This window comes from Ptiloglossa arizonensis, chromosome 5 (genome assembly GCF_051014685.1).
Source record: "Ptiloglossa arizonensis isolate GNS036 chromosome 5, iyPtiAriz1_principal, whole genome shotgun sequence".
NCBI classification, from domain to species: Eukaryota; Metazoa; Arthropoda; class Insecta; order Hymenoptera; family Colletidae; genus Ptiloglossa; species Ptiloglossa arizonensis.
The window spans coordinates 26,577,498-26,598,886 of NC_135052.1; the positions used below are offsets into that span (position 1 = coordinate 26,577,498).

General features: G+C 40.7%; 1 protein-coding gene and 1 long non-coding RNA gene across 5 annotated transcripts in view; one reads left to right on the top strand and one right to left on the bottom strand.

The window, feature by feature from the left end:
* LOC143147684 (TOX high mobility group box family member 4) overlaps positions 1-21,389 on the top strand; it is a 70,795-nt gene that overhangs the window by 16,842 nt on the left and 32,564 nt on the right. The window lies entirely within an intron of this gene.
* LOC143147691 (uncharacterized) lies at positions 17,300-21,033 on the bottom strand. Of its 3 annotated transcripts, none has more exons than XR_012992322.1 (3): positions 20,967-21,033; positions 18,506-20,912; positions 17,300-18,312 (listed from the first exon to the last, which is right to left on the bottom strand). It is a non-coding gene; the product is annotated as an uncharacterized LOC143147691 (long non-coding RNA). The 3 variants fall into 3 exon arrangements; XR_012992323.1 differs by having other exon boundaries at positions 18,506-18,537; positions 19,260-20,973; XR_012992321.1 differs by having other exon boundaries at positions 18,506-20,973.

Sequence of the window (21,389 nt, forward strand, 5' to 3'; positions counted from 1 at the left end):
GACGACTTTCCTCGCGTTTCGTTCTTTCCGTTCGCACCTAACCTCTCTTTCTCACCAGTCTTCGGCTAGCGCCCACTTCGTACGTGTTTACGGAATGCGAAACGGAATGCGAGAATCCTTGGGAAAAGACGAATTAAGAGGGAAAATCACAGTCACCGAAAGGCTATGTTTGCTTTCTCTTTCGCGCTGGTAGATAAGCTCCTTCGCGGAGAAAGTGTGCCGCGTGGTCGAACGTGAATACGATCGTGGAGTATGTCGCGAAATCGACCGTCCAACACGAGGAAATTTGACACAGGTCCCGAACAGCCATCTAAACATTTCGAAAACGATGGTAAATCGTTCGAAACATTGGATTCCAGAGACCTATTGTTCAACGATTCATCGTCGATCGATAGCTTGATTCGCGAAGCAGAAAATGTCGGAAATAGTAGACGAAGAGAGACAATGAAATGTCAGTCGAATTGTATTAAAATTAATCGATCGGCAACGTCTTTATTGCGCAAATAAAGAGTGTACATATAATGTATATACACACCTGGACAAAAAAATAGCACACGTGTGCTATTACAGGGATACATTCAGAATTCTGCAAATGCAACGAATGATATACAAACATTAGCTTGTAGTAATATAATATATAATTACGAACAGAAGCTTCGCTGTTTTTCTCTGTTTATTGACAAAAGCCGTGATGTCGAGGACAGCGAAATAATAACACGCTTGAGTTTTCATTTCAATTATTGTCTTTCTACATTGTTGTGTAGATAGTCAGCCTTAGAAGTATTATAAGTATTTATTATAACAATAGAACGCACGAAAAAATTAAACAAAGAGGAAATTCAAACAATTTTGTGATTAAGAAAACGGAATTTATCGATTTCGAAAATTGCAAAGACTACGAAGATAAGTCGGAAAATTATTTACGACCTGTCGAAAGATGTGAATAATTATAGCAAAAAGGAGAGCAATAAACATTTCGCGATCCCTGCTCGTGAAAAACGTGGCGTTTTGCATGTCGTGTCTCGTATTACGTGAAATTTCTCGGAAAGCTGAAGTTGAAATTGTTCCTAGAAACATTCATTGTACACACCGGACACGTGAGAATATTATACGACGAAAAGTGAAACACAAACTTCCATTGACAGCCAGACATAAGGAGGATCGTGACAGCTTTATAAAACGACGTGTGTAGTGAAAGAAGAAGAAGAAGAAGAAACGGTGAAGAATTATATTTACGGATCAGAAAAAAAAGTCGATCTGGATGGTCCGGACGGCTTCGATTATTACTATCGTTGCATACAGAAAGAGAAATGGACGAAAGTGCGACGTCAAGTGGACGGAGGGAGTACAATGATTTGGGCGGGTATTGGCTGCAATGGAAATCACTGACATTGTATTCGTCGAAGGCTGAACGAATGCCACCGTTTATTGTAATTTAATACAACGCTAAATTAGGGAGTACGCGATGGAAATTGCTGGTTGTAACTTCATTTTTCAGCAAAAAAGTGATGCTACTGTTAAGATTGTTAATGATTGATTTTTATCTAAAATTATTCCGTGTTGAGAATTGTTAGAGACATATTCTTCGAGCAGTCTATAGAGGAAAATAGATTAAATTATTGCAAGATAATATTCATGGACTGTTCCATTTTTTGTCAAAACGAATAATCGAAGTAATCGAAAATAAGGAAGACACGCTATTAAATAATAAAACGAGTTGCACTCTTCAATTTGTTTTTTTTTATGGACAAATACATAAATCTATAATAAACTACGACTTTTGCTATTAAATATTATAATACTAAAAGCCAATGTTCATGTGCTCTTCGTCGAATTTGGATAATTTTGAATCTATCCTTGAGAACTTAATAATACCATACGTTTATTATTTTTTTGTCCAGAAGTGTAATAGAATAATATTGCGCACTAAAAAGGTACAGTCAAAGACTGCTTTCAAATCTAATCTCAATGTTATCGTTTGACTGAAAATCAACAACCTTCTTATTACGTAAATAAAGAAAGTGTACATATAATATAATATTGCATAAAGACGAGGTACAGTCAAAGGTTGTCTCCGTACTTAAACTCGAATCTATTGCGCAAACAATTGAGCACGAGATACAACAAATCGAAAGAAATATAATCGAAAATAGTGCCGATGGTCGTTGGATCTAGTGAAGCGTTTAAAGTGTTACTTGGAAGGGCATGAAGTTTTCGAAGCAAAGGGGCTCTCGTAATAAGAGGATAAATGGGAAAGGAAGATCTGGAATTTAGAACTATGACGGTATGGTGTATTAATAGATGACTGTGAACGGGTGGGATGGGCACTGGTAGAATAGTACGAAAGGTTAGCACGGATCAGATTGATGGAGTAAAAAGAAGAACCAGTATGAAGAGGCTTTCACATTGATTGATTGGTAATAATGTCATTATGCAAATAAAGTTAGTGTATATACAAAAATGTGTAAATTATTGAATATAATGTTTTCGTGTTTTCGAACTTTTCTGCAGAAATACGAAGAAATTGAGGTTAAAGATTTCGTTCTAAATTATTCATTCGTAATTTGTAAATTTCGCGGGTATCACAGATTAGTATTAATTTGTAAATAGGAAGGAAATATTTCATCGATCGATTATCATCGACAGTTATTTTCGATATTTGTTCCTTTTGTTATTACAATATTTATGACACATTTCCTGAATTTTAATCGTCTGTTTTAATTTTAACGTACAGTTCCATTTTCATCTTTAATCGAACAAAGTCTTCGTCGTTATCGATTTTCTTTTGCTATATAAAATTGAGGTTATTGGGAAGACAAAGAATTTATCGCCTGGAAAAGTAGCCTTACCCCTTTAACAGTTTAGTGCACTTGAAAACGCTTACGGCGACACGGGTGTAGACTATTTAACACTTTTTTTTTATAACATATAAGAACTGTATATTGAACAGAAGGTATTAAATAACAAAGGGTACGCGTAAAATGTTTTATAACCGATTTTTTCCTATAATTACTACTACTTTCGAACGGAAAAAAGAATGAACATTTTGTTGACCGTACTTTGCTTTTAATGAATTCTTAATGGGTTGATAGAGTCTCCTTGAAGAGGAAACTTGTTGAGGAAAGTTTGAACAATGCTTTATTTATTAAAAAAAAGCTTCCTACTTTATAGGTTGAATCTAATAATGTATCGAATATACGATGTTGTACTAAAACGGGGCACAGTCAAACGTTGTTTTTAAACTTAACCTCAAAAATATCGTACAAATATTCAAATATGAAGAAAAATGACAGAAACAGAAGGATTTGGTATATGAAATATCGACAGATGAAAAATCCGGTAGTCACTATAATAACCGATTGAGTTTTCCGTGAATACGATAGAATGATTAATACGCGACAAGTTTGCATTGCATTTTGTTAAAAAATTTTTCCAATTTATGACTCACGTTCAATAATTTACACATCGTTATGTACGGTAATACATCGAATATAATAATATTATATAAAAACGAGACAGTGTCAAAGGTTGTTCTTAAACCTAACCTCAAAGGCATTACATCGATAAACGCGAAGCGAAACGACAGGAACAGACCGATCCGAATATATGAAATGGTGGATGAAAGATCCGGTTCGATAGCGACCCAATAGCAACCGATTGAGTTTTCCGTGAATACGATAGAATGGTTAATGCGCGACAAGTTGGCGGCGCGGGGTACGTAGCGCCGCGAGTGTTTTAGCGGTAGACCGCATCGGGTAACCGGAGGCGGACAGTCGGGCGGGCAGCCGAAATCACGGACAGACGGACGGTTGAACGTCGGGCCGGCCAGCGGGCCACTCGGTCGCAAAGCCACTGACAAAATCATGAGCCACTTGTTGATCGGCCAATGACCAATCCGTGGGGTGCACTATTCGAGCGTGGTTTTACGAAATGTCGTGATACGTCGCGACGGATACGTGTCGAATCTGCGAGCAACTCGCCAGTAAAATAACCTAAACGATCGGATTCTAATCCAGCAGAGGCGGACCTACGGCACGCGAGACGGTTCGATCGGTGCGCGGCTGAATATCAGATAAACTTCGTTCTACGTTCGTAAAATTTTAAAGATTTAAAAATACATTAAAGATGCTTCGTAATAACGACATAAATTTTTCGAAAGAACGGTGTGTTGTTCAAGTTCTAAATAACAGTGTACGTATCCCGATACGCTAAACGCTCTTCCGTCGGATCATGGCACGCTACATTCTAGTAACTACCGTTTATTAACCCTTGTTACTACCTTATTCTTTTTAAATTAAGTTTCCGATATCAATTAAATTGAAGAAATTTTATGAAAATTAGATATTGTTTACTGCCTTGGAAAATGTAAAAAAGTTTAAAGCATGTAATTCTGGTACTCGGGGTGTAGTAAATTCTTAGTAGAATTCTTAGTAGAAAAAATTCTGAGAATAAAAGTATTAGAATATATCTATCTTAAAGATAATACTTACAGAGATATTCAGTTAACAAAATATTGAAATTTTGATCAATGAATTGCTATGTTAAGAAACAGTAGACAGTGTTCTAATGCCGCTCTAGAAGTTTTATATCGTAGAAAATGTTCACGAGCTATGATTCAAAGCGTATAAATATTAGTTTTAGGATAAATATACTTTCAGAAAGAAACTATTGTTACCATGTATATCCCACCTAAATCAATGTCCTGTTTCTATCGGAATATTGTGTAGAGTAGAAATATTAAATAAAATATAAATTTAAAAGCGATCAGGAAACGCAGCCGGAATATTGTTGGAAAATTATATTTGATTGTTTTTTATTGATCGATTTAATTCGGCCGATAGGGAATTTCACATTTTTCCTCCAATTCGTACGTTCTCTTCCCGACTCGCTACTCTCGCTTTTCTTTGCTTTTCACAAATTCGTGCGATAAAGCGTAGTTTCGCGATAAATCGAGCTCCACCCGATCGGCTCGATCTGGAATAAAAGGCTCGAATTGGCAGCTCGGAATGAGACGAGGGCGGCCGATGGCACGGTTGACTGACGGTGCGAGCGACTTGAAACGATAATCGCGTTACGAGGATAAACGATGATTTCGAAAGACGATTGAAAGGCGAACGAAGAGAAAAAGTAACGACCACGTGAATATGCACTTGTGTTCTTAATCCATTAAGGCATCTCCCTATTATAGATGTACGAAAAACGAGTAATATTTTGGAATTTTTTTGTTTAGAAAACTATTAAACAAATTTCAAGTTCAAGTGTTGATCGATGTGTTTACTATGCGTTTAACCGCATTTGGACATTGTGTGGTCAATTTTATTCGCCCGAGTACGTGGGTGAGCAACTTTTGTAGCGATGCACCCGTTTAGTCTTTGTACCGGTTTGTCAGATTATGGGAAAGAATTCGTTAAAATTGTTTGTTTTTAATCAAAATAATTTTGTAATATAAAGAAGTGTTTTGCAAAAGCCTTTAACATATCGTTAAGATATCTTCATCAGTTTGATCATATCTTTGAACGCCAGTTTAAAAAACATGATTATGAAAAAAATGCAATTGATGTTTAACAAAAAATTTTGTATGTATAATTCTATCGTTTTTTCGAATTTAATTCAAATAGTTTATACGCATATTTTGCAGACTATAACTAATTGAAAAATGCAAAAAAAAATAAAATGATTCTTTGAAGCTTCTACAGTAGGGAGACTTCTTAAGAAAGAAACTTTTTTTCTTTTTTCCTTTTTCTTTACAAAATTTATAATAGTATAAATTCCTTTTGGTAAATAAAGGTTTGCAATAATAATAGAATCATAAATTTTTGTATATAATACCCATAAAAATGGGCATAAAATTATGGATATTATATAAGAATATTATGTTTTTTAATCATGCAATTATTATAATTAATATAAGGCATGGGATATCTACAAAACTTTGGTATATAAAATTATGTAAGATACATAATTTTCAAAACCATTTTTTGATTATATTATATAGGACGATACTAAATGTTTGCATTGTATCGACGTTTAAAGATATGTAGTCAAATATATATTACTAATACCAATCACAGTTTAGTTTAATGCTTGTTCAATACATAAACACAATTCTTGGGAATTGGTACGTATCGGTATTAATGATTATGTCGTCGAGAGTATTGCATCGCTAGATGCGTTTCTTAATCACTGTTTCGAATACAAAAAATAACTCAGTACTGTATGTGTACATATAGTACCAGAAAGTCTGGCTAGATAAAGTAATCGATATTGTTTATATCTGATAATTCCGTTTTACGTTATCGTAAAAAAATATAAAAAGAATTTTTATCTTAGGCATAAACGAGACAATATAGTATATCAGAAACAATTTAATAAATGCTGCCCCAAAGTATCAAATTGTGAACTTGTTCAGTTTCCTGGTAGATCAATAAAGTAAAATTGCTAAGGCCAATAATGTTAACAAAATTATTGTTTTATCATTGCAAATTGAGGTGACACAACTTTACAATTACAATTTTAGATTCAAAAATCAATTTAAAAAAAAAACCGACGTCGAATCCATGTTAAATCCGAAAAATTTCACACTCTCAAACGTAATCGCCTTTTCTCTGCAAAATTCTCGGATTATAATTCCCCTTAAAGGAACATCGTCTCGCTTAATCTCTAGTGTTTCATTTTACTTCCACACATGACCGTGTTCCCTTTGTGCGTGACGAAATTATATAACGTAAACCTACTTTATTTTATCTCATTCGACATGTGACTTTTAGTTTACAGAAGAATCTTTTCTTAACAAGTTTCGCTTCTGCTGGTCTTGGCGGTTTTGACCAGCCATCGTACCTCAGAGACGCTGCACCGTGACGAAATTGCATAATAAATTAACGACCTCCAAAATTTCGTCGTTAAATTCACTGCACGCATAATTTCTTACAACCGAAAATATTAAAATTTCATATTCTCGATTGTAATAAGTTTCGCCCGAAAATGACTTAATAATATAGACTTAGCAAACGATACAATACATATATGCAAATAAATATTGTCGCGTACATGCTCCACGATTACCATCAAAATGTAACTCTAATTGATACTTGTAAAATATTCGAACATTCAATTATTAAAATTGCAGCCCTATATTTACATTTATCGTCTTCCTCGCTGGTCTTCACGGCGAGAAAGATAATCCATCGAACCCGCGGGCGAACCTACTATAAACGTCGACCGTGTACGGGCCGTTAAAGATAATCGTTCCTACGGAACTAGACTGCTACCGACGCGCTTGTCAGACGTCCCGTCGATTGCCCGACGCAATCGCGTATCGTTAGGACGTTCGCAAATAAACGAAATACTCCTTGTCTTCGTTACATCGACGCGAAACAGTCTGACGCGTGCGTTTCGTCGCTCGTAGGCGATCCCGGCTCAAGGAACGCGGGTATCGCGACGCATCCCCGGCGAAGGTAAAATGGCGTTGGAGAATATTTCAAAGAACTCAATCTCGAAGGCGCGTTAGTCGTTCTATTCAACCTCCTCTTCTTTCTGTTCGTCCGAGTGCGCGTCCCGTTCGTTCGTTTTCGTCGTTCCCTTCGCCCTTCGCGGCCCCCGACCCCTGTCTTACCCTACCTTACCCCGTTTCACCCTACTCTATCCGCCTGTTCCCGACCTCGCGAGCCAGCGAACCCGCGAGCCCTTCCCTTCCCCACCAGCGCCTAGCCTATTCCGCGTTACTCATCTCCTCTCCGTACCCTCTCTTTCCCCCCCGCCGGCCTCACCCTAACCTCCCGCAGCCCCCCTCGCGTCCCCCTTTCCCCCCACCTGCCGCGGGCTCCTGCTCGCGACCCCACGGCCCACCTCCCGGCCTCCTCCTAGCCACCTCGAGCCTCGACGAGCTTCCCCGTGCTTGGTTCCCTCCTGTTTCTCTTTCGCCTCTTTCTCTCCCTCGTTAAATCAATAAGCCATTCGGTCTGCTGCCACACTAGCGACGGGGCACTTTGCCCGATTTTGTTTCCGATCGGATCCGGCCGGTCTTGCACGCAGTGTAGAGAAACGGCGACAAACGAGCCGACGAACACCGAGCGTCGAGAAGAAAAAGGCCGAGCGCCGAAACGGTCGCAACTGGCCCACCGGGAGTCTCTGATCTCAGTCGTTTCCCGAAGTAGGGCGCGCAAAAGGAAATTATTTTACGCGGACGTACGTGGATACCTCGAGCCTAGAAAGGATACGCACGCGCTATATAACGGTCTCAATACGATCGGAAGTCCCCGGTCCAGTGTTTTTCGAAGGAGGGGCGCCGTACGACTCGAACGGTGACGGGGAAGGAAATTTTGTGCGCAAATGCAAATGCCTTAACCTTGGAAACGTTACGCGATACGTATCGACATTAAGGGATGTGTGGGGTGTTGTAAGACTCTGGGAACAAATTTTTTTATACGATTATTACGATCGCGAAAATTTTAAGTACCAAAGTAATAGCAATAAGCGGATTCCATTATACATTGAATAGGTTTATCTTTCAACGATACTTACGCGCAACATTTCTTTGCAAACATTGTGTTTCGTTATTGTTAGAAATTAAGTAGAAAAAAATACGGTTAGTGTATACGTACGATATATTACGTCTACGTGGGTCTGCCTGACGTATTTTTTTGTTTTGTGTTCTGCTGTACCGAACCTATCGTCTATCACCGTACAAATTTCCAGTTATATTTATTTTAAATATCAATCGAGATATACGTACAATACACAATATTCGGTTCTAGTTTTGTCTCCCTCCCCCCCCCCCCCCTCCCCCCTATCTGTACGTTTTCATTTTGCCAGTATAGTGCTGTACTTGTACTTTCGCAACGATTGCTAAAAATAAATTATGATATTGCAATATACATTAGATACCGCACACGGTAATATTTACGCGACGATACTCGATTGCAAAAATTGCTTTATGCACATATACGCGCGTTTTACAATTATAAAAAATGTATTGGAAAATTTACAAATATTTATTCTCAGGAATATATAACAAACACAAAATAAATGTTAAAATAAAAGTTATATTCATGATGTGTTACTTTGTTCTAAATGTGCCTGGGGGCGTGGTATTCCCGGCTCCGTCCGAAAGAAGTTAATGGATACAGGGGACTCCAAGGACCACAAGCTTTTTCTCCAACAATGCAAGGCAATAAAAAAATTTAACGTCGCGTATAGATTGATCATAACCGTAACTGAGATTAGCTGGAATAAAAGGTTTCCTAATATTTATGTTACGTAATTATTAACAAGGAGCATCGCTGTTAGATATTTTTTATTTTTATATACGTTACAGAACATTGAAAAGAAGTTTACGTTTTTTTTTTATATCACTTTAAAAATGTTTTAAAAGGCACGAAAGAGGGGTTCGGAGCGAAGGGTGTCGCAGATTGATTTTTTTTTTTTTTTGGTTTTGCATAGAAGCACTCGATCGATGCGAGTGAAACTAATTGGAAAATGTATGTTGCATTGAGTAAATGAAAAATAATACATAGTCGTTTCTTTCCTCGAATTTTATAGAGGGTAAATCGCAATGATAAATTTTTCGTTGGCCTATAAACAATGCATAATTGACCTGAAAATTGTTGAAAAAAAGTGTACATCGTTGAACAGACAAAAAGTAAATTTACGTGTTTTAGTAGTTTCGTTAAATATCATTTTTAGGGAGGTAATCCCCCCCCCCCCCCCCCACAGTCTACAGGACCATTCTATGTTGCTGGTTCTTCATATATTTTCGTTAAAATACGTTAAAGGAGGCCAACAGTAGTGTGAAATTAGTTTTACATCGTTTCGTTAAGCGTTACGGTGGTAAAGCACCCCCCATAAATATTCAAACTACCATAAAATTTTGTACACCGAAATGGGATTTTTTTTACAATTTAGGAAGAATATATATTCAAATTAAACCGAAAGGAAATTTATGCTGCTTTGTATTTTCATTAAACACCATCATCGAGATGGTAATTAATTCCCTCTACCGTATTCTGCATCATTGCAAATTATATTGAAACAAAATTGGTCCGGGGTAAAATAAATTTATGACTTTTCATTCTGCATTATTTCTAATATAATTGTCATTCTTTACAGTACAATAAATACAATTTATCTCTTAATGAGAGTATTTTGCAAGTATTTCATTCGGCCCGAGGCTTTTCATAAACAATATTTTATATTCAATGAGTACAAAATTCAATCGACGAGATACGATAAAAAGAACGGTCGAATCCACTGTCTTCGACCTTTTGAGCCGACACGACAAAACCATTTTGACCACTAGGGTGACTACAAGTGTAAATTTCAAATTACCCGTTTTTTAAAAAAAGAGAAATAAAGATTAAAATTTAAGGAGAACCGTACCACGGTTACACACCGACGATCAGCTTCCTTCGATCCAGGTTGAAATTCTGTTAAAATAATTCGGAAGGATCTTCATTGTCGACCGAAGGGTTAGATCTATAGCGCGAAGCTCGGATGTTTAGTTCTGGAAGGAATGCGGGTCCTATTCGTTGAAAGCGTCGTTTGATTGGTCGGCGCACCGCTTTGTTTAAAGCCGCGCGTATCCATCTGAGCATTTGGCCCACTATTAGAACCTTCGCTCATTGGGCGCTCATGCGATGCTTATTCGGGGCAAATGCTGAGATGAATACGCGGCTTAACAGACAGGCAACTAAGGTCGTTTGTCCACGAAGCGTTGTTTCATAGACGCGTACGCTTTGCTACAAGTTCGCTACATTATCTATACAGTAACTATGTACGTAACAACTAACACATAACCTGTAATACTAATCGACGAGCCCCTCTTATAATCTTTACTTTACGATTCGCCACGACGATTAATAATTTTATTTTCCACACAATTATTGCAACGTATGTACCTCGTGATACGTTCCACTTCGTAAATTTGTTCACAGCGTTTTAAATAAATATACATCCGTTGCCAAGGAAGGCGAAAATAAAGTGATCGAAACTTTCGGTAAGAAAGTGCTCGGAAAGATATTCTTTCGTAATTAATATTTTCCGTTATTGAGACAACGCGGTAACTCCCGTTTCCAAGATACAATCCTTACGCCGGATCCGGGAACCGCAATCATCACCTCCACTGTTTATGTTTATTCGTCCGCAGACGAAAGCGATCCTTATTGGCCTCGATTCGTAACGGTCGAAGGCCATCAATCTTGATTTCGAGCGATTCGACGATACCGATTTTTTCATCCCGCGATACGAGAGAAATTATTCTCGACAATAATGTTATCGATCACTCAGTTCACGTGATAAGATATCCTAACCTCTGCAAACAGTCGAAACGTCGATGAAACGCTCGATAGACGTACGGCTCCGTGCATTTTGCTCTCACGGTGTGGTAATCGGTCACGAGTAACGAATTTCGGTCGGTTTTTACGAAAAAGAAAAAAAAGAATTAAACGGTAAGAGACGATTCACGAGACGAGTTTGGATTTTAGTTGATTTCGAACAAAACGATTCGTCCCTGAGGAGGCTAATCGCGATCAGAATCCGCACGGAGCGGTTCGTTGGTCAGCCAAGGCTCTCCCCGACGTTCCTCTCCGATCGTGGCGATAGCCAACGTGGGTCTGGAAGAAGGACGCGGGGTGGGGGGAGGGGACACGCCGCGCAGGGTGGGTCTCCGCGGCGAGTGAACAAGGACCGAAAAAGAGAGTGACAGGCCACGGATGGGGCATAGGCAAAGGAAATAGGAGAATATCGAGAGGAAAGAGTAGCTAACCGTAGGTAGCGACTTGGCAAAACAAGCGAATAAAGCGTAACGGAGAACCGAGTTCGTTCGTATTCGAAAGTTTCGGAGCAAACTCGGCAGCGAGGCAGTCGAATACAATGGCCGGGCAGAAGTTTCCGCGAAACTAAACAAGTTTATTTAACTTACCTCGGCACACCGGTTCCCACCCCCGCCGTTCCCCCTCAGTCCTCCCCTCCCCCCCGAACGCATCTCCGCGCGGAATCTACCCTGCGAAGCTCCTTCCCCCGATTTCTCCGCCTCTCCCGTCAACTGTGCTTCTTCTTCGCCTACCCGACCGATCTTTCTCCTCTCCTGCCTCCTCTCCTCTCTTCTTCCTCCCCTCCTTCACCTTTTACTTCTCCGCTTATATCCTACTTGCATAGACCCGCCCCTGTACCTGCAATAACGCCAAGTTTTCCAAAAGTTTCCGACAGATTAACGACTATTGGAATTGTTCGAGTTATGGGATGAAAGGGACAGGGGGTGGGGGAGGCTCCCGGATGCCTTTGAAGGGGGTATTCCAGCCTGGAACATTTGAAAAATCGACTTTTCTTTTTTCTTCTCGCGCGTTTGAAAAATATGTTCCCGCGAGATTTGATTAAAATTCGTTGATATAACGGTGCCGCGAGAATTTCGAATAGGGTATAACGGTGACTGGAGAAAACGCATCTGGATGAAATTTGTAATATTTCAAGAAAGGATATTCCGCCACGGAATTTTCTATCGCGTAATCCATAATGACTGCCGGTATTTGTATCGCGGCGACGCTATTTATGGGCGAAATTGCGAGCCAGAGGCATTCTTTAGAGCTCCTTGCAGTACATTAGAAGGGGAAACGATAAAAATTTTCAAGCTTCGTTGAATGTAAAATGCCGAAGACGTCTGTATTAGGGGAGAACAACTTGGGGAGCACGTTGAAGAAACGAATGGATGGATGTCTTAAGACGCGAACGAGTATCGCAAAATTGGTGGAAAATCTTATTAATGTCGAAATAACAAAGTTCAACGACCGATTCAATTAAATTCTGCATATTCCGGATTTTTTAAATTATTCGAACACTCACTTTTCCAGTTGGGTCAAAAAAGTGGCATTTTAAAGAAATTGAGATAATCTTCAAATCTTGACGAATTTTCAAAAATCGAAATTAAATTACGCGGAATCTAAGAAGGTGAACAAATTTAGAGCTCTTACGTCGATACAGTGAAGAAATATACCAACACAGTACCACTTACTAGCTTTCTGATCAAAACCAAAAATAAAATAAAGCACGATACGTACTTCTTCACTGCGGCGAGGTAAGTAATTTCACTGACATCTTGTTATCGACAGTTGTAATAACGCAACTGTTATCACGCTGCAAGCAGAAACCATCTCAAGTTGCCAAATTCACTTTCGTATCTTCAAACGTGCAATGATGTCGAGTGGAAATTCATTGGGAAATTTGTGCGCGAGATTACGAGGCTCGAGTACAGCGGTGCCGTATGAAATCGTAGCGACAGAAACGGTTAAGAGACGACACAGTCGCCGGTGCGGCAAACTAGCGCCACCTTAGACTCCCGGCCGTAAAGGAAGGTTATGATATAACACGCAGTCAATATCCAGGAAAATAAGATCCGATCTACGAGATTGACCGTCGTTTTTCTCCCATCGATCTTCTTTGCTTTTCCTGCGGTACGTTCGACGTCGTACCAATCAAGGGCGACGATTCGACGAGCGACGCGTGGTAAACATTTTCGCGAGCTCGCATTAAGATCGAACCTCGTGACAGCGAGACCGAACCGGTTGTCACGAATAGACGAAGAAAACGGACGAGTGGGGGGGGAGGGGCGACGAAAGCTGGAAGAGAGCGGGTGGGAGAAGGATAGCGGAGAAAGTAGAAGATGCGCGGTAGTGGGGAAGAGGGAACGAGCTGGAGAAGGCGGAGCGGGTGAGAGGGGGGACAAATAAAAAAGCCCATTGAGAGGAAAATGAAAGAGACGGACTAGCGGGTGCAGTTTCTACGTCCACCGGGTATATGCCGCGAAATGGGATACATATGTATGCTGTATATCTTCTTTATGGCAACCATTAACATATTTTTTGCTATGCGTATTACCATACAATAGTGGCGCAAATATTACAACTTATGGCCGTAAATCAAAGCGCGGGAAGGGGACGGGTGGTGGGTGGGGGGAGGGGGGGTGGAGTACGGAAGATGAGACGCCGGGACGTGGAAGGAGGACGGAAGCGGGAATATGAAATGGGAACGGGAATGGGAAAAGAAAGGAGGTGGGAACCGGCTAAAAGTACAGCCGAGTAGGTTTTTTCGTTTCCTAGCGTCGGACGTCGGACGAGACATCGAGGCCACGTCGATGACTACGCAACATCGCCAATATGTATACGTCCACGTTAACGAAAAAACGAAGATAATATTAGATCCATAACGTAAGAAATGCCCCGCCGATTGGCCAGCGAGGTTTTCGCGTCTCTTCGGTCACGAACGTCGTAGAGATCGAGAATTATAAATGTTCGAATCATTCTATAAAAAGAAATGTTTATTTCTGTTAATTATAAAAGGGAAAAATTACTTCGATTGTACGCTTATTATTTTTCAGTAACTTTTTAACGATACGAGAGGAATTGTTTAAAGAAGTTAGAGTATAAATTCCCCAGTTTTTACCGCAGTACGGAAACTGTTAATTTTATTCTTAATGTTTCGATTCGTGTTAAAGGCTCCCCCTCGGGAGATAGTAATTATAGGCTATTATAATCCCACAGAGGCAACAAATCGACTAAAAAATGTGATAATTAGAAGTAGACGTTATATCATATTAATGAGTGTATTTAAATGTTAATGTATTTCAATTTGTGAAAGACAGATTCAAGGGGAACGTGAAAAAATGTTGAGATCGGTACATTTTTTCAATTTTTCCGTTCTACCTCGGAAATTACGCAGAATTTCGTGAAAGATGCGAAATCATTCTTTTTTTTTCAATTATTTTGCGTGGAAAAAAGGTTTCGCTAAAAAAAACTGAAAAATCACGTTCGATGAGGCAACATATGAAAATGAGGCATGGAAAAACTTACTATATTTCTTAGATATACTCGTCTACCTGTTTTTTTTTTTTGTTAAATGTTAAATTATTCAACGTAGTAAATAACATTAATTATTATTAATTCTCAAACGATATCATAACTTGTTTGTACACAGAAGGCATTATGGGGTAAATAGTAACATCGGTGTAAAGAATGTTATAAATATTTTTCTATTTCAATTCATAAAGGTAAAACACGAAACACGTCTTTAATCCTGTAACCATTACCCACATGTAGGCGATAAACACCGAAGTGCGCATTTCGATACAAACTGGAATTACTTAAAGATTACAATTCTATGAAAAACAGAAACATGAGTCAACTGTAGTAAAAAGAGGGTATGTTGGTATCGTAAAAGACCCCACAACGCCATTTGAGGATTAACCTCAATATTTCCAAGTATCACGCAATAAGGCTTTCTCGTAATCGTCACAGAATTATGTATCCTTACGTGTTGGATAATATACATCTCCACTAAGTACGGTCTACTGTCAATAGTATCTGCAACGATAGTAGTGACCCACGGTAGTCGTTTGTCTCACTGCCAGCACATTGTTATTGTTATTATTAATATTGTTATTATCTGTATTGTTCATAGAAGTACAATGTATCCATTTGTCGTACAAAGAAATTCGACACAATGGCAGACCAGCCACAGGCTGCTTTTCAACCTAACCTTAATGTTATTATACATGCATATACACGAACAATTACATTGTCAAGTATCGTTAATATTATCGAAGCAGCAAATAGATTACTTGTTGACCAATCAACTTTTACGATACAACAAATTTGCACATTTGAAAAAATGTATATAAAATAATTTTCCTTCTCGATTGATAATTTTTATAACGGATTCAAGTAACAGAATCGTTACCTCCTCTTCCACTGTTTACGTTTACGTAGCGACTCATTGACTTGCACGACTGGTGGCCGCAGGCAAAAGCAATCCTTATTGGCTCAGCCCGATACAAAAAATCAAACAATCGAATACGTAGCTTTAGCAAGCATAGTTTATTTCTTTGTAAATGTTTTGATCGCAAATTTTCGCTCCTCTTCGTTATAATAATATATAAAAAACTTAATTTTACTTATACATATTTTACGTTAAAATAACATTTACTTTTTAGCTTTATCAAACTGAAGAGGATCCAAATTTGTGATTGAAACATTCGTAAAGAAATCAATTATGCGTATTGAAGCTACATATCCGATTATTTTTCTTTTTTTTTAATATGATAAGCAATACTTGCACTGGATTAAAATTTCTTCCTCGTTTGAAAGCAGTATTTATTCTAACACATTATTTCGATGCTTGAATTACCCAACTTCAACGTATATATGCAAGTACGAATGATAAGATCACAATAGTACGTAGAGAGTCATTAGTAATCTAACTAATTACCACGTTTATCTTTGACATTACATTATTCGTTTTATACGTTCTCCTTTGCATAAAAAGGATCTTCGATGAATAAATAAATAAAAACATTGATACGAGTTATTCGTTAAGGGGATTCCTTTTACATTGTACGATCATACATGGAACGCTCGTAAAGGGCCATGGACGTAACGATTTATTGAGTCGTACGTCGTGTTACAAGGATAATCGTACGACAGGTTGTACGACAACCCCGCGCACTTCACAATTATCCTTCGAACAGTCATATCAGCTACAATTTTACCGGTCTATCGTACGATAAATCGTTACGCGTGCGATCCGATAATAGACGATCGCCCGTGGTCCGAAAAAGGTGCGTTCTTTGTCCGGAATAACCTCAAAGAAGCATTCAACGGTTTGTTGTTTTCCTAGAAACGTTAGTTTCTCGGCTGGCTTGTTTCGTACGGGAAACAACGACGGGATTCTCTCGGGTAGCTCGACCGACGGATACACTCTTCGTTTGTGTTCTGTAGCGCATTAAAACGGAATCGTCGGAGAAATTTCAGATAATGCTCAATAGTAAATTAAGATATAATAACTTTCGTGAAAGTTGTACGACGGCGAAGAGATGGAAGAGAAGAAAAAGGCGGTGGGGAAGTACGAGGGGTGGGTGAGGGGCGAGGAGGCAGGGAACTCCATTAACTTTTATTTCTCTGGGAAAGTAACTTTGCCCCCTTCCCCCGCCGGCAGCCCACCACCACCCATCGTCCCGTCTATCCGTCCCTCCGTCCTCTCGTCCCTACGGCTGCTTTACCTCGTTCGCCTCTCTTCGTCGTTCCGCGTACGCCAGCGCCTCCACCCCCGCTTCCACTGGCTTCCTCGTCTCCTTCTCCGCTCTCGCCCTCACCATCCCCACCCATTCTCCACCATCTCCTCCTCCTCCTCTATCTCGTTCGCTTCCCCCGCCTCTTTAACCTCCACCTTCGCCTCCTTCAGCGGCTCGTCCCGTTTCTTCGAGAGGATTCCCCTCCGTTTCCTCATTCGTAGCTCCCACCCGCGCACCCCTCCACCCGCTCGCTCGCCCAGTACCCGATCTCCGAGCACCCCGCGGTACCCCGCTTCGTTCGCCGGTCCCACGAAGCCTCGGTGCACCGGTGAAACTTTGTAAAGCGACTTAGTCAAACTTTAATAAATTCCTTCGCGGAGTTTCAAAGCGGTTCTACGCGGGATTGCAAATGATTACGTTTCCTCGCGCGCCGCCCGACCGTCGTGAGCACGCTCGGCTCACGAGCGATCGAGAATAAACCGAGAGCAACGTGGACAGCGCTGAAAAATCAGAACTGTAGAATCCCAGGGGGGAATTCGACAGAGGAGATGCACGGCCCGGGATTCCAACGGTAACGCGTTATTGCTCGTATACGACCGAGAAGAAACACGCCAAAAGCGTGTGTAACTCTCGTTTTCGAGCGGCGTATTATTGTGACGATCTTTATTACGCAAATGAAGAAAGTGTACGTACGATGTGTAGAACAAAGCGATATTGCGCAAAGGCGAGATACGGGCAAAGGCTGCTTTCAAACCTAACCTTAAACTTAACCGTACCGCCGCGAAGAAAGCCTCTATTTCTACAACGAAGCACCGCGCTCTCGTAGCTTCGAGTCACGGGATTAAACATTTCGCGAGAAACCTAACGACGGTTAGCGCTCGAACGCGAAAAACTGTCACCCCAGAAACGTAGGTTTCCGCGAGACAGAAAACAGTTGACTGCGCGGCGTACAGATCGCGTCGCATCGGTTCGGATCGGATCGAATCGGATCGTGTACGCGCATTCCCATGGCAACGATCTCAATCAGATAGGAACTAGCAGAACGGAGAACAGAGAACAAGCTAGGTAATGTATTTGATACAGGTAATATATAGCGCTCCAGATACAATATTTATGTCTCGACGTATTTCGCTAGCAGCCCATTATTCATTCCGTAGCGGTGAATAAGCATTTCAGAGTATCGTATCGCATTCGGTACCCGTGCGTCTGTCCTTTCTTACGGTTACGAATCCCTGTGTCGACCAGCAATTCCACTGCAAATTCTGTATTGACCATGTTATCGTTATTACCAGCATTACTTATTTACCTTATTTTCTATTTAACGTTTCGATCGCACGAAGCTTGCGATAAGATACACGAACCGAACTGAACTTATTTCATTTTATTTTATTTTATTCAACATCTTTATTGCACACAGTTTACGATATTACACGTATAAAGGAAAAATTCACTTACCGCTAGAGATGGGGTACGGAACAAATAAAATGCTGCAAAGAGACAAGGTGCAGCTAAGGTGCTGTTTCTAAACCTAACCTCAATATTATTATTATTATATCGCCTCTATTACGCAATAAGCAAAGTGCATACATCATACATATATCGAATAAAGAAATATTGCGTAAAGGCGAGGCATAGCCAACCGGCTCTTAAACCTAACTTCAAGGATATTGCGCACACAATTAAATGTGAAACAAAACGAAGGAAATAAACAGATGTAGACAGAGTGAAATACAACTACGTGTATATATTGTACAATAGTATCAAACCGGAACGTGTTTCTAAGAATTTTTCCTCTCGCGACGTTTTTTTCTCTTCATTTTTTGCGTTTTAACATATGTTTCGATGTCCTTTTATCCAAAAAAAATTGTAACAAGAAAAGTCCATTTTATTCCCTCGATAAATATTTTCGTCGTTTTCGTTTTACGACAATGCGTTTCTTTTTCCAATTCGTTCGATCCGTAATTCGTGACGAAAAAAAAAGGTCGAGTTGCAACATACACGTCGTTAAACGCGCGCGCGCGCGCATACGCGATTGGAGGAGGGAGATAGATAGCACGACAGAGGGAGAGAGTGAGAAAAGGGGGGAGGGATCTAGAAAAGCAGGGAGGAAAGCTAAGAACGGTCCGATCCGCAGGGTAGACAAGATTCACACTTGTTGCTCCCTTCTTGGTGTAACGTGAAAAGCTCGTTTATCCGAAGAATTTCCTACGGTCAAAAGGTCACGTGGTCACGACGCACGATGTTCTCCTTCGTTCGCCTCCCCGCGCCGGCCTTTTTTTCTATTCGTGGTTCTCTCGTCGCCGTTCTCACTTCGCGATTACTCCGCCGACGAACTTGCTTTCTACGAGTGCGGCAAGCCAAGTGGAAATCGAGCTTTATTTCCACGCGGAACATTAAATAGAGGGAGTGCTCGATAGAATAGCTGGAACGAATTAGAAACGGGGAACGCGAGGGGAGCGGATCGCGGGAACGGAGAAACGCTCGCTTACCGTGACTGGTAATAAGAGATCTACGCGAGATAAGCGAACGCTCGCGTAATAAGTAAAACCGGTTTAAGAGACCATCGACGATAATACGAATCGACGTACGCGGGATAAAGACGAGACGCTTTTGCGAGTTGCGCGATTCGCCTCGTCACGGCGCGGTGCGGTGGGAGGTGCGGGGGGCACTGAAACGCAAACGTGCAAACATGGCAAAAAACGTGAAATTTGTTCGACACGAGAAAGAGAAAATCGCTGTTCCGCGATAAGCCTCCGGCGATTATCAGCTGTGTAAACGCTCGTTCGAAGAAATTTGTAAAATCAACATTTGTTCGAGATGCTGAAAAACACCGTTAGCGGATTCTCGAATGCTCGAGAGAGGGGGAAGGGGGAGGGGAGGGGATATTGTTCCTCTTGTCCAAGTTTCCAATTCGTGGTTCCTTCGGTTCGTAACAGCTTGACCCGGTTTGGTTCGGTATAGTTTTTTCTTGCGTTTCGTTGCTCGGTTTCTAGCGTCAAATTTGCTTCTAACGACAATTCATGGTCGTCGTGATCGTTGGAAAGAAGCGTTCGCGCAGACAACGCGTTCGACTTTTGCTCGACTCAGCAGGCCGGTCCGCTGCGCTGGCAGGACGGTTGGCAAGCGCGGACCGGCTGTCCTGTCCACCGACCACTCCCTCCCACCGTTCCCTTCCCACCATACGTTTACTCATAACAGCTACTAAGTAAATCCTTCGGCTCGGTTACCCACCTGTTTCTGCGCGCGATTTCTGTGGTAACGACCGATGATCGTCGACCGGCCATGGTGCATGTACTTTTCGTTCGATTCGAACCCGCCTGTCAACGTTGTCGCAACGGAGACCGGCCGACAAGATTTCGAGAACGAGAACGGTGAATCTAATCCCGTTAGGATTTACTTCGGTCTGGTGTAATTCTCGGTCAAAAGTTTTTCAAGCGCGATGACGAACGACGCTCGTTAGCTGTAATCTTGACTGGTTCTCGACGCAAAGGTGAAGCGACTTTAAAAAGGCTTATTTATCGCATTGTAGACGCTCGGCTCGGAAGGCGTTTAACCTTTCCACGAGCACCCGTACGAAGCAACTCGACGATCTGTGATTCGAACAGAGAGCTCGCGAGATTTATAGAGCCATGGTGCACGGTTTCGAAAGTTTCTTGGAAAAAAAATGCGCGAACGCTCTCTCGCTACTTTACTTCCTTTACCTTTTCTCGTTTGACCGTTCCGTTCATTCTTTCGTCGATTTTGACCCGTTTCGTGGCGTCTCGAAACGATCCCGTTATTTTATGTTACTACCATCGCTCGTCGACAACCATGACTCTTAGTATATCGCATAAACGAGCTGTCGTCGGAACGATCGACAAAACTAAACAAGAACAGTTAGTTAGGTTAGGTGTATCGTGTGACTTACCTAACCTACATTGTTTGGGTGTTTCGACGGCTGCATCGTGTCGCTGACTGCCTTCGATTATTTGTCACGAGAACGCTTCCTCTTCGAATTGCATCGTATCGTATTTCTTTTTAGGTTAGACGTTCGGTAGAACTGGATCGAAATTTTAACGCAATGTTTGCTATTCGTACTGATGGAATTTACATATTGTACGTCGATAGCTGTCTCCGATGAAGCGGTGTAGGTTAGGTTATTGTTATCGTGATATAATTATTACGCAAGTACGAAAAGTGAACATATATATAATAGAACAATATTGCGTAAAGTCAAAATACTTTGGCCACAAATTCTATTAAAACATATTTCTATAAGGGATCCTATAAGGAAAAGCCTTTTACTTTCTAACCTATGAGCGATGGAAAGTATCGTAATCGTGAATAATTTCGAAAGAAT